The sequence below is a fragment of the Neodiprion lecontei genome, chromosome 3, assembly GCF_021901455.1.
Source record: "Neodiprion lecontei isolate iyNeoLeco1 chromosome 3, iyNeoLeco1.1, whole genome shotgun sequence".
Lineage (NCBI taxonomy): Eukaryota > Metazoa > Arthropoda > Insecta > Hymenoptera > Diprionidae > Neodiprion > Neodiprion lecontei.
In genome coordinates, this window is record NC_060262.1 from 31821467 (window position 1) to 31831919 (window position 10453).

At 42.4% G+C, this 10453-nt stretch overlaps 1 long non-coding RNA gene across 3 annotated transcripts; it reads right to left on the minus strand.

Moving 5' to 3' along the window:
* Positions 1-49: 49 nt before the first annotated feature.
* LOC124293315 lies at positions 50-5550 on the minus strand. 3 transcript variants are annotated; one of them, XR_006903247.1, is made up of 4 exons: positions 4915-5550; positions 729-834; positions 359-464; positions 50-92 (listed from the first exon to the last, which is right to left on the minus strand). It is a non-coding gene; the product is annotated as an uncharacterized LOC124293315 (long non-coding RNA). The 3 variants fall into 3 exon arrangements; XR_006903246.1 differs by lacking the exon at positions 4915-5550 and adding an exon at positions 1157-1300; XR_006903245.1 differs by lacking the exon at positions 4915-5550 and having other exon boundaries at positions 729-1003.
* Between the last annotated feature and the right edge of the window lie 4903 nt (positions 5551-10453).

Genomic DNA, 10453 nt, shown 5'->3' on the forward strand with positions numbered 1-10453 from the left:
GTTCCGTTCGTCCTCCTCCTCGTCCACCTCCGACCACCTCCAACAATCGCCAACCACCTCCAACAACCACCGCTACCCACCTCGGGTTATACCTGGAATAGTAATAAATATTTTTAGTATAAGAACACATCAAAAACATTGTGTAAGGAATAATATCATGTTTTTATCGACAGACTTTACCAAGAAGATTATGAGAAAATTATAAAATAGAACTTTTATTAGCGCATTAAGAGATAGTGAATTTGGGCCTGCACGAAAAATGAATTGAAATAATTTATTGTAAGCATGATAAGTTTAATAAATTTAAATGAAATATAATTACAATTGCCATTAAATATTATGAAAATGTGTTACTCACCATGCACAAATCCTCGTCCTCCTCCAGGTCCACCTCCGACCACCTCCAACCACCGCCGACCACCTCCAACGACCACCGCCAACCACCTCAGGAGATACCTTGAATACTAATGAATATTCTCAGTATTAGAACACATCAAAAATATCGTGTAAGGATTAATATAATTTTTTTACTGATACATGTTACTAAAAAGATTATGAGAAAATTATAAAAAATTATTAAAATTTCATTAGCGGACCGATACTTACTGAATTTGGGCTAGCGCGAAAAATGAATTGAAATAATTTATTGTATACATGAAAAGTTTAATAAATTTTAGATAAAATATAATTACAATTGTCATCAAATATTATAAAAATGTTTTACTCACCGTGCAGAAAACCTCGTTCTCCACGTCTTCCTCGTCCTCTTCCTCGTCCACCTCCGACCACATTTAACCACCTCCAACAATCACTGTCAACCACCTCGGGTTATACCTTGAATACTAACGAATATTCTCAGTATTAGAACACATCAAAGATATTGTGTAAGGATTAATATAAATTTTTTATTGACACATTTCACTAAGAAGAGTAAGAGATAATTATAATAACTTATAGAAATTTCGTTAGCGCACTGATAGCCTCTGAATTTGGGCTTGCGCAAAAATGAATTGAAATAATTTATTGTGAACATGACAAGTTTATCCAGAACTACGGAAAATCAGTCCTGAAGGACAAAAGTCACCAGGTCAAGGACCTGGACAGCCACAACTACGGAGCGCCTGTCCTGGAAGTCAAGTTTCACCAGGTAGCCGACCTGAAGCATAGAAACTACGGAGCGCTTGTCCTGGAACTCGAGTTGCACCAGAAAGCGGACGCGAAACGCAAGATCCAAGAGGTAAAGAAGCCGGTACTCGAAATCTGCCGAGCGTGATTCTCATACGTCCGCTCCACTGCGCGGTTGTTTTCGGACTGAGGAATTCGGCTAGCTGATTTTCGTCTATATAGATCGATGACGTCAAGAGAAAAAAAATTTTGGGTGACGTCACTTTCTGAATATCCGAACATCCGACATCCAAACTTTGGTTACGAACTTCAATACTATGTATGATGTATGATGTATGATGTATGAAGTATGATGTATGATGATGTATGATGTATGATGTACATCACTCACTCACTTATTTTATAAGACCATCGGCATGACCGATTTTCACGAAGTTTGCAAATTGATTTCAAGATTGGATAACATATAAATAACGAAGATTTCGGAAGAAGGATTCGATCCTCAATAATAACGTTGCCATCAACAAGATTTGTCCTGAGTCAAAAATCATTGCGTTAAGTTTCTTACCGTCGCGATGATGTTGGCACCGGTATGCCCGGCTGACGAGCGTTAACGAGCGGCAACCGAACCGCACCAGTGAAATAGCTCAAGTCTAAATACCATTCAACGCATCTGTACTCACAGAAGCCCCACGGCGGCACGCGTTCGACGATGAATAATTGACTTTTGATCAGTATTCTCTTCGAACAGGTTTCTCGTAGCTTCCAAACTTTCTTATCACCTTTTGTTGCTCCTTGAAAAGGCGAATCATTATTAGATTAGAATTCAAATGTGATGACGCTGTTTACGATATTCAAAGGACGTTACAGGTTCAGCAAAATTACACTTCGTGTACCGAAAGAAGCAAGACCTAGGGGTATCATCATTAGGAGGATTCAAAGATAAAAAGGAGAAAAGGTTACAATCATATTCAGGGAATCTCGAACCATCGCAGTCGGATTAACGCTGGATAATAAAGCGAACGCGGACTCGCTGAATTATAATTAAATTTCATTCGCCGTATTCAAGAATGAATATCTGGTTTGCCCGCGAGCAACGCAGAGGAATGGAACGATAAGACAGCGTAACACACCAAGGCGCTAATCACCTTGCTACATCTTTGAGATGTGGAATACGGAAGTGATCGAGACTCAATAAAATGTACGTTTGCACGTAGAGACACGAAGAGCCGGTAGGCTTTGCCCGGTTCAGTACGATATCTCGAGATGTGTGTAAGCGTGTGCTTGGCTATACGCTCAGTGTCCACGCGTGAAACGCGGCACGTGTTGGTTACGCCTTTTCTCAACTGACAATTCTCGAGAGATGCCAGCATTCAACTTAGGTAAATAGTCTCACCTCAGTCGGCCTGAACGGTGGGCATGGTCATTATTTACTCGGATACGACGAGTCGCTTAATTGGAAAATTTTCACAACGTGACGTAGCCGCGGGCGCGAGTGTGGTAAATCACGGCTTTATCATCGCCGTTTCATTCCCGGACGCGGACACGGCTTCGTGTAAAATACGCGAAAGCAGAGAATTGAAGGACAGGTGGCGCCCTGCGAATTGGATGTAGCAAGGCTATCCAGCCTGCAGCGAAACGAGGAAAGCTTCTTGAATGTCCTGCCAGCAGGCAGGATCCTTTTCGTGACCCAAGGTCTGTTTGCACGGCCAAGGCGACCTGCCTGCCTCTAAGATGCGCCGGTCGTTTCGCTGCGTATCCGTGGACCGCGCTATGTGCATGCCTCGTAACGTACGAGCAAGTACACACGTCGTAACACATGCCGGTAAATTATTGACGTGTGTAAAGTTCACGTGCAAGTGCGAGTATGGATGACGAGTGCGTTCGCCCTGGTGTCCGACAATCAAAACCATCTCCCAAGACCGCGCCAATAACTTTCGCAAACAAAGAACGCTGCACAGAATTTACTTAAGCTATACAGTCGTTTCTGCAGCCGTCGCCTCTTCATCGCCAATTTGTTTAGCGATATTTAACGACTTGTAAGCACCTGCTTGAGGTTCGTTTGCACAAATTGACGATATTCCAACTTTTCCAATTTTTTTTCAAAATTGACCAACAATTTCCCACTTCAGTGTCTAATTCAGTTTTGCCCGTCTGTTATTTTGCATTTGCTCTGCACTGTCGTAAAGATATCAGATAAGGCCGGACAATCTATAATTGATCAATCTAATGCAGAGATTAGCATACCGCACGCGTATGCTTACGATTAGTATCAATGCACATTACATACTCGAGATGTTCATTACTCAAGCAACTGTCCATTCGTCATTTCTATGTCCTAGCCTTGGCGCTGATCGCGATATCTCAAAGAGATTGATATATGTCCCTATACAGTGCACCTCGCGGATGAAGGACGTATTCTGACAAACAAGCTACAAGTGGTTTCGACAGTTAGCTGTCAGTTTATCAGAAGCACAAGAAGTAAAATAGTTGGAAAAATATCAACTTTGCGTATTATTACTTTCCGCAAACGTAAAACAGAAATAGCATCGAAATTATAGCACAGGATAGAGAGGCGACCGTTGGAGAGTGATGAGAGACTCTTAAGGATGAAACACATCCTCGATCATTCATATCGAAAGATAAGTTAACATTACCAGCGGCGCGAATTGCATTTCCTTCATTACCACTTAACCCGGTTAATTGGACCGAGGATACGCCGCGATGTAGAAGAGCGTATAGATGCGGTCATAGAAACTTGCTGATATGTACACGCATTAACTTCACTTTATTTCACTTCATTACGCAGGTGATCGCAACGTTCCGTTTCACGATCGAACGATATACGGCAAAGGTAGAAAAGTAATCAAATATAATAAAGCAACGTGCTGCAGAAACACTTACCGAGGCGGAAGCCGGTGGGATTGAGTGACAAGAACAGGCTCACCACGCGCGAACCTGACAATGAGATAATACGAGGCGCAATCTGAATAAACCCAGTGAGTGTTTCCCCTCGGCTGACAATTACCTGCGTTTAACGAGGATTAACGAGCCGCACACATTGTACTTGCCCGAGCTTTCACGTGCAATATTTCCCATGCGATTTGCCACATCAGGAAAAATAGGCAATCTTCACAACACCTAATTATCGGCACTTGGGAATTCACATCAAGCTTACGATACGCAATAAGCGTCAGTTCGTTTGCCCTGTGAGAATTTTGCGCAAAAATCAGTATGTGGGTAATGAAAAAACAAATAAAAAAAATGCCTGATTCATAGCTGCCACTGCTACATTACCCATAGATTGTAATATCGCTGTTGGAATTGGCCTTCGCTTATCATAATATGCGGTGATACGATACAGCCAGCCGGGGAAGAGCGTTGCCTCTGAATTGGTAATGCGACTCGTGCATCAAGCGCGACACGGGCAATATACTAGACCGAACATGCATGCACGGTTGAATCGCGGCTTCTGAATCCTGACACCGCAACGCCTAATAGTTTTCAACAGGAACGACAGAGAGCATCGGTTGGTTCTTTTGCCGCATGAAATAACGCTTCGTATGATAATGCCCGAAGAATTTATCCCTTTTCTAAACCGTTTCATATGCATTTCTCGTAGGGTGAGAGTTTCCTTCGGCCCAAAATTAATTCTGCACGAAAGACTTGTACCGTACCACCATAACGCCGTTGCCATTTCCATCTTCCCAGCTCCGTTGCTAGGCTGCCAGAATTGCTAATCCACTAGAAGTATACATGAGTTATAATTCTTTCCAAAATATATTATACCGTTGAATTAATCATGATATTCCAATTGTGAGAGCGAGTCATTTTTCTTGTAGATTTTACAGCAGCGATAGCGTCGATCGTTTGGAGCACCATAAATGTCAAAGACTGTCACTTGAGTCACTGCAATAATTTCTTCGCGAATAACGTTAACAACTGAAATGAGATGAGACGGGATGCTGAGATGCATTCGCGGAACGAGAATTCATTCTTCGAACAGCACATAACACCAGAAGGCTGGCGCCGCTTGCGTCATTCGTCCCGGGAATCTTATAACGATAGAATCAAGTTGCAATTATGAGAATACACGATTAATAATTTTCGCGAACTGCAGGCACGCTTAACTATCCGATCAATCAAGGTTTCTTCACTGGTTCACAACGGACAAGAGCAGCGGTATTCGGTTAACATTTAAACTTTCTTAGCCTCAACGATCATTTTGTGTACAACTGTACCAATACAACTAGCGATCGAGGCGCTTCTTTCACTCTTTTATTTTCATAGAGATTTGACTTGATGACGAAACGTCAATTGTGTCACAGACGATCTATTCAAATTGCTCAAGACTTCGTTCCCTGTTGTTTCAATTGATTCTCGTTTTACGAGCACAGAGACCTGAGCTATGACGATTTTCACTATTCCCACGTATTGTCGAGTGCAAACTGTGACACGAACATAGGCAGACAGACAGACGAGTTCTGGCTGTTGTTATGATCCATAATCATTTCTCATCCATAAAATGAACCATCAGCCTCCTTGACGTATGCATGCAAGGAATAGATTGCTCCGAGTACAAATGCGGCAGACCGTGGAGAGTTTGTAAGTTAATGTTCGAATATATATGGCAACGTGTAAATTAAATTGTAACGGCTGACAATTTCATTTATGACGGTTCGCGTTGCACCGCATCTTTAACAACCACGTGCCGCATATTTCAACACACAAACGAAGCCGAGTCGAACCACCGTGATACGTAAACTGGGGTTCGAAGTAATTGTGAAATCATGGAAAGTAGTTTTGTAACGTAAACCCAGCACACAGTATTATTAAGACTGTGCCTTAGTTTATCACAGGTTCTATTTTCCGTTTTTCTCATTACAGGCTCTCCTATTCAGTTTTAATGTGGCACGGTAAAAAACGCACGCTAGAGCACTTAGCTAAGACATACTGTAAGATGAAAGGTGCGTACCTAGACGAGGGGAAATCGCTTGATTCGTCTTTAGGATGACGATAAACCTACGATTAAAACACTTTTCACTTGTGAGGGTTTAGACGACAAGCACTTTCACTCGAAGCTGCGATCAAACCGTACAGCGATTATCTTTGAAATATTTATAAAGTTGTAGGACCAAGTTGCTCGTACGGGCTGCTCAGGTCATAATGCGGAGCGTATAAGTCCGCCTTTACTTTTGCATAATACACCAAAGCCCTCGCGTCATGCTCCGATGATTTTTGAACTTGGGTATCTTTCGATCCGAGGCATAACGATCGTACTCACGTGGCGAGCAGAGAGATTCGCGCGTATACTGCTAGTTGGGATAAGGTAAGAGGACTCGTTCGAGAGGCGAGCCCGCGTAATATATCTCCGTATACCGAGAGCTGAATTAATAGCCAACTTGTCATAACAGCATCCGTATCGCTGCTGCAGCCTGGGCTTAAGCTCTTGCGATGGGGAATATTCTCGAGTAGGTATCTATCGTGGTCCTGAGTCCTGCGGAGTCCAGCTAGTCTCTCAAGCTTTGCGAACGTTTCCGTGCGTGCCTTGGCGTGACGAATTTCCAACGTCAACTCTCTTTTCTACTCGCTCATACCGCTGAGTGACATATATGTAAATAGCATCCGCACCGTGCCATCTTTTGCCAGGCATTTAACATAAACTGTGCGTAGCGACTGATCCTGCTACACAGCAGACCTAATCCCACTTTCCTAATTATCAAAGTCGATAATTTACTCGGTCGGAGAGTATAAACTACTCGCAGACCTTTACTTCCGCCTGTCTTCTCGCGTGATTGGCTTGAGGAACTGATGGCACGTGAATATTCATCAATCGCGGTATCGGGTACTCTACTACGAATGCTTCGATGAATGATTCTATAGAATTCTTTTTTCTCTTTGTATTAAAATAGATGGCAAGAGATTTGTATATTTTATCGCTTGCAAATGAGGAACGAAATCGTACTCGAGCTGTACACCCAGTGAAAAATACACATAGTTGCCTCAGGGGCCATCCACATTTTATAGTTGGAATAAATTTTTTGTTGTGTGTTTAAATGTAATATTACCTGAGAAACTATCACTTTAGTGCAGTTTACCATAAAAATAGTTATACTAGTCATAAAATCCGACTATCCCTTTTTCTCTCTCAGTGTATGTGGTAGTTATTCGATTGGCTTGAACAAGGCTGAGTACCTACCTACAAGGACACGGATGATACCGAATTGTTACAACTTCCTATTATTATCACATCTGTAAGAGGAACAATCACTGACGAGTGTGCCGTTAACCTGAATTTCACAAGGCTGAAATAATTTCTTCTAATACAGAAAAAGTTGCGAGTCGAAGCTTATTCATTCTCCAAAATTCGGGCTTGACACATCGCGCTGAGTTCCGAAGCTTCAGGCTTTTTTCAACGCGTCTGCAATAGTTGGAAGCAGTGAATGGTAGATGATAGGATACGCAGGCATTGTGTTGTTGGAACATTGGGATATCGCCGATAGCTACCGGTGAATCGAAACGACTAATTTGTAACGCGTCTTAGGCGTCTATGAGGCATACAAGCAAGGAGGATAAGGAGCAAGGAGTTAATAAAGTACCAAAAGTCGTAACCACGCTATCGGGGGAACTTTTACCACGGCTTGGCTCTATCCACTTTCGCTCGCTCGCAAAAAATACTATAAGTTATACGAATGACAGACGGAGTAGTGACTATACGCTTCGGTTAGCTGAATACAAAGCCGTGGGTATATGCTTTATTCATCGTTGCACGTTTGGCTTGAAAATTATTATCATTATGTGATGGTTGTTGATATCGTTGTTATTCGGTACTACCTTTTTCCACTTTTGCTTACCTGCATACATTTTTCCCTCCTCTTTATTTTTTTCTCAGTCGTTGAGTTATTCGCGGCAGACAACGCAGCGCCTACATCTATTCAACGTGTGGGTATTTGACTTTACAATCACACATTGTTGACTTCCTTGAGAATTTCTTACAGCTCCCCTACTTATACCAACATTATACCTACCGACTAATATTCTTATTCAAATTCGAACTCCGCATGATCGGTCGATTAGAACACGCGCGGCTTGAACCGTGCTGCAGCCTCTGGATAAGATAACCCACGTGAAGACGCGCGGAGACAACACCGAGGTAGGTATAACATTATACCTACGCATATCGCTATTCACACCTTTTTGCGCGCTCGGTACGCAGTACTCATTGGACAGTTACGAAACGGTGTGATTTATGCGCACCAGCCAGTTATTACAGTATTACACTTTACGAGCGCTATTCATCATGTCATTATTGAGTGCTGTGAGGCGTGTTTAATCGTAACAGTTCAACATTTAGCGGCTGACGAGTGTAAGCAGTAGTTGCCGCCCATTTTTGAGGGGACCACTATATCAGAGTTAACTTTGACAAATGGCGAGAATAAAAATTCAGTCAGGATGTGATTATTTTTTGGATAATTCGCTGCTTACGTTGAGTGAGAATCATCACCATCTCGGTGATTGTTAAAGTAATCGATTAGAATCGTATTACCCGTTATCGCTGGATACAGAAATTGAAATTTTGCACAACACTTACTCGGATCTGTTCAAGTTAGTTCATCCGATTTCCATTGTTGGGATCTCTACCTCATCGGAATAAAAATCCTTTGTCGTACAAACGAAGGAAGTTCCGATAGTGAATTAAGTTCTCTGGGAAACGATCACAGTGTGACTGAAGCTGCATTGTTCTATTCGTCAGACGAACCCCTGTAATTAACGGATCTCGTAAACGGCAACATCATTGTTTTGGTAATTAGCTGGATTTAATAGCTGTCCTATAGAGGGTTCACCGCTAGCAATATACGGATGCTTGTCACGCAAAGGAAATACCGAGTATCTCGTTAAAGACGATTAAAGTTCAACGGTCAATTCAAGCGAAAGAAAAGGGGTCAAAGGGAAGAAAAAAAGTGTGTTAGAACCTCCTTGAAAAATTAAAACGATGCATTTTCTACACGCATGTTGCGTTTTGAAGTGGCCGGTATAACGCCGCGTGATCAGCACGTAAGTTCAGTAAACCCGCGCGTTCTTACAAATCTTTCAAACGAATGATTAATGACGCGCAAGCTACTATTCCCTTCTTACCTTGAAAACGCACGATGCCCGAGGGTTGTCGAGTCACCAGGATCCCCTGGGTTTCTTTCGGATTTTTCTACTCGACGGGACTCAGCAGTACCGGAACTCAAACTGGGTCTGGTATCGGTGCCTAATAAGCCGAGGTAATATCGTGCCCAACTAAGTGTATTATAAACACGTGTTCCATGACGTGTGAAAATGAAGAAGAGATCTGGAAGAATCCCGGGGGATTTCATAATCGATTTTTAACACGTTACGGTGTCATAATTTTTTCCTCTCGCACCACTAGTTTACGTCCATGGTGTTCCATCCTCGAATTTACCACCATTTACTAGATCAACGCTGATCCGGGTATCGTGGCGAAGTGGCGCTGTACTAATAATACGGATAGTTTTTTGTATTCAGGTTAAGTTCTATTCAGTACGTGCCTGGCACCATTTTTCAAAATAACGATCTAAACTCCATCTCCAAGCCTGAAGCACGCTCAAGCTAAGTGGCGCGCCTCGCATCCGCACGTAAAGACAACGAGATGATCTCTAAAGAGTAAAGGCACATCCACACCTGACCGTCTTGCGTTACGGATCACAAACGTTAACAGAAAATATATTTTCACTGCTGTTAGTTAACTTTCGCAATTGCATAATACACATTTACATGTATTTCATAAATCAGATCGTCAGATAAGACACGGTTTAAATAAAGTCTTATGATCTAGAGATTTTTTACAATTATGTATGAATTTGGAAAGACTTCGGAGTGTGGACAAAACAAATAAATAAAACCGCTTTCTCAAAATAGGCCATAACCATATATTTCACTTTATTGCCACACGGAATGAACCTAGCAAAAACTTGGGCGTTCCGAATTGTACGATAAATATCTAATACTTACTTGACGAAACTTTCAAAGAAGATTGTCTTTGGGAAACGAATTCCCAAATCCAAGTGGCTGAATGATTTTCGGTATAATCATTCCAGCATCCCGCTGAACCTACGACATTGGAGGATGCTCAACCTGAAGCGATTCCTCGGGGCAGCTGAAGCGGGTACTCGAAGGATGCTTCTTACGAGTTCTCCGAGAAGTTACATGCTTCGGCCGGAGGGCAATGCTGGGACACTTTCATCTCGATCTTGGAAGGGATCGCCTTGCGTAGGGGCGTGAGGAAGGGGAATAAGTGGAGGTGCAACTTTCTGCAGGTGTC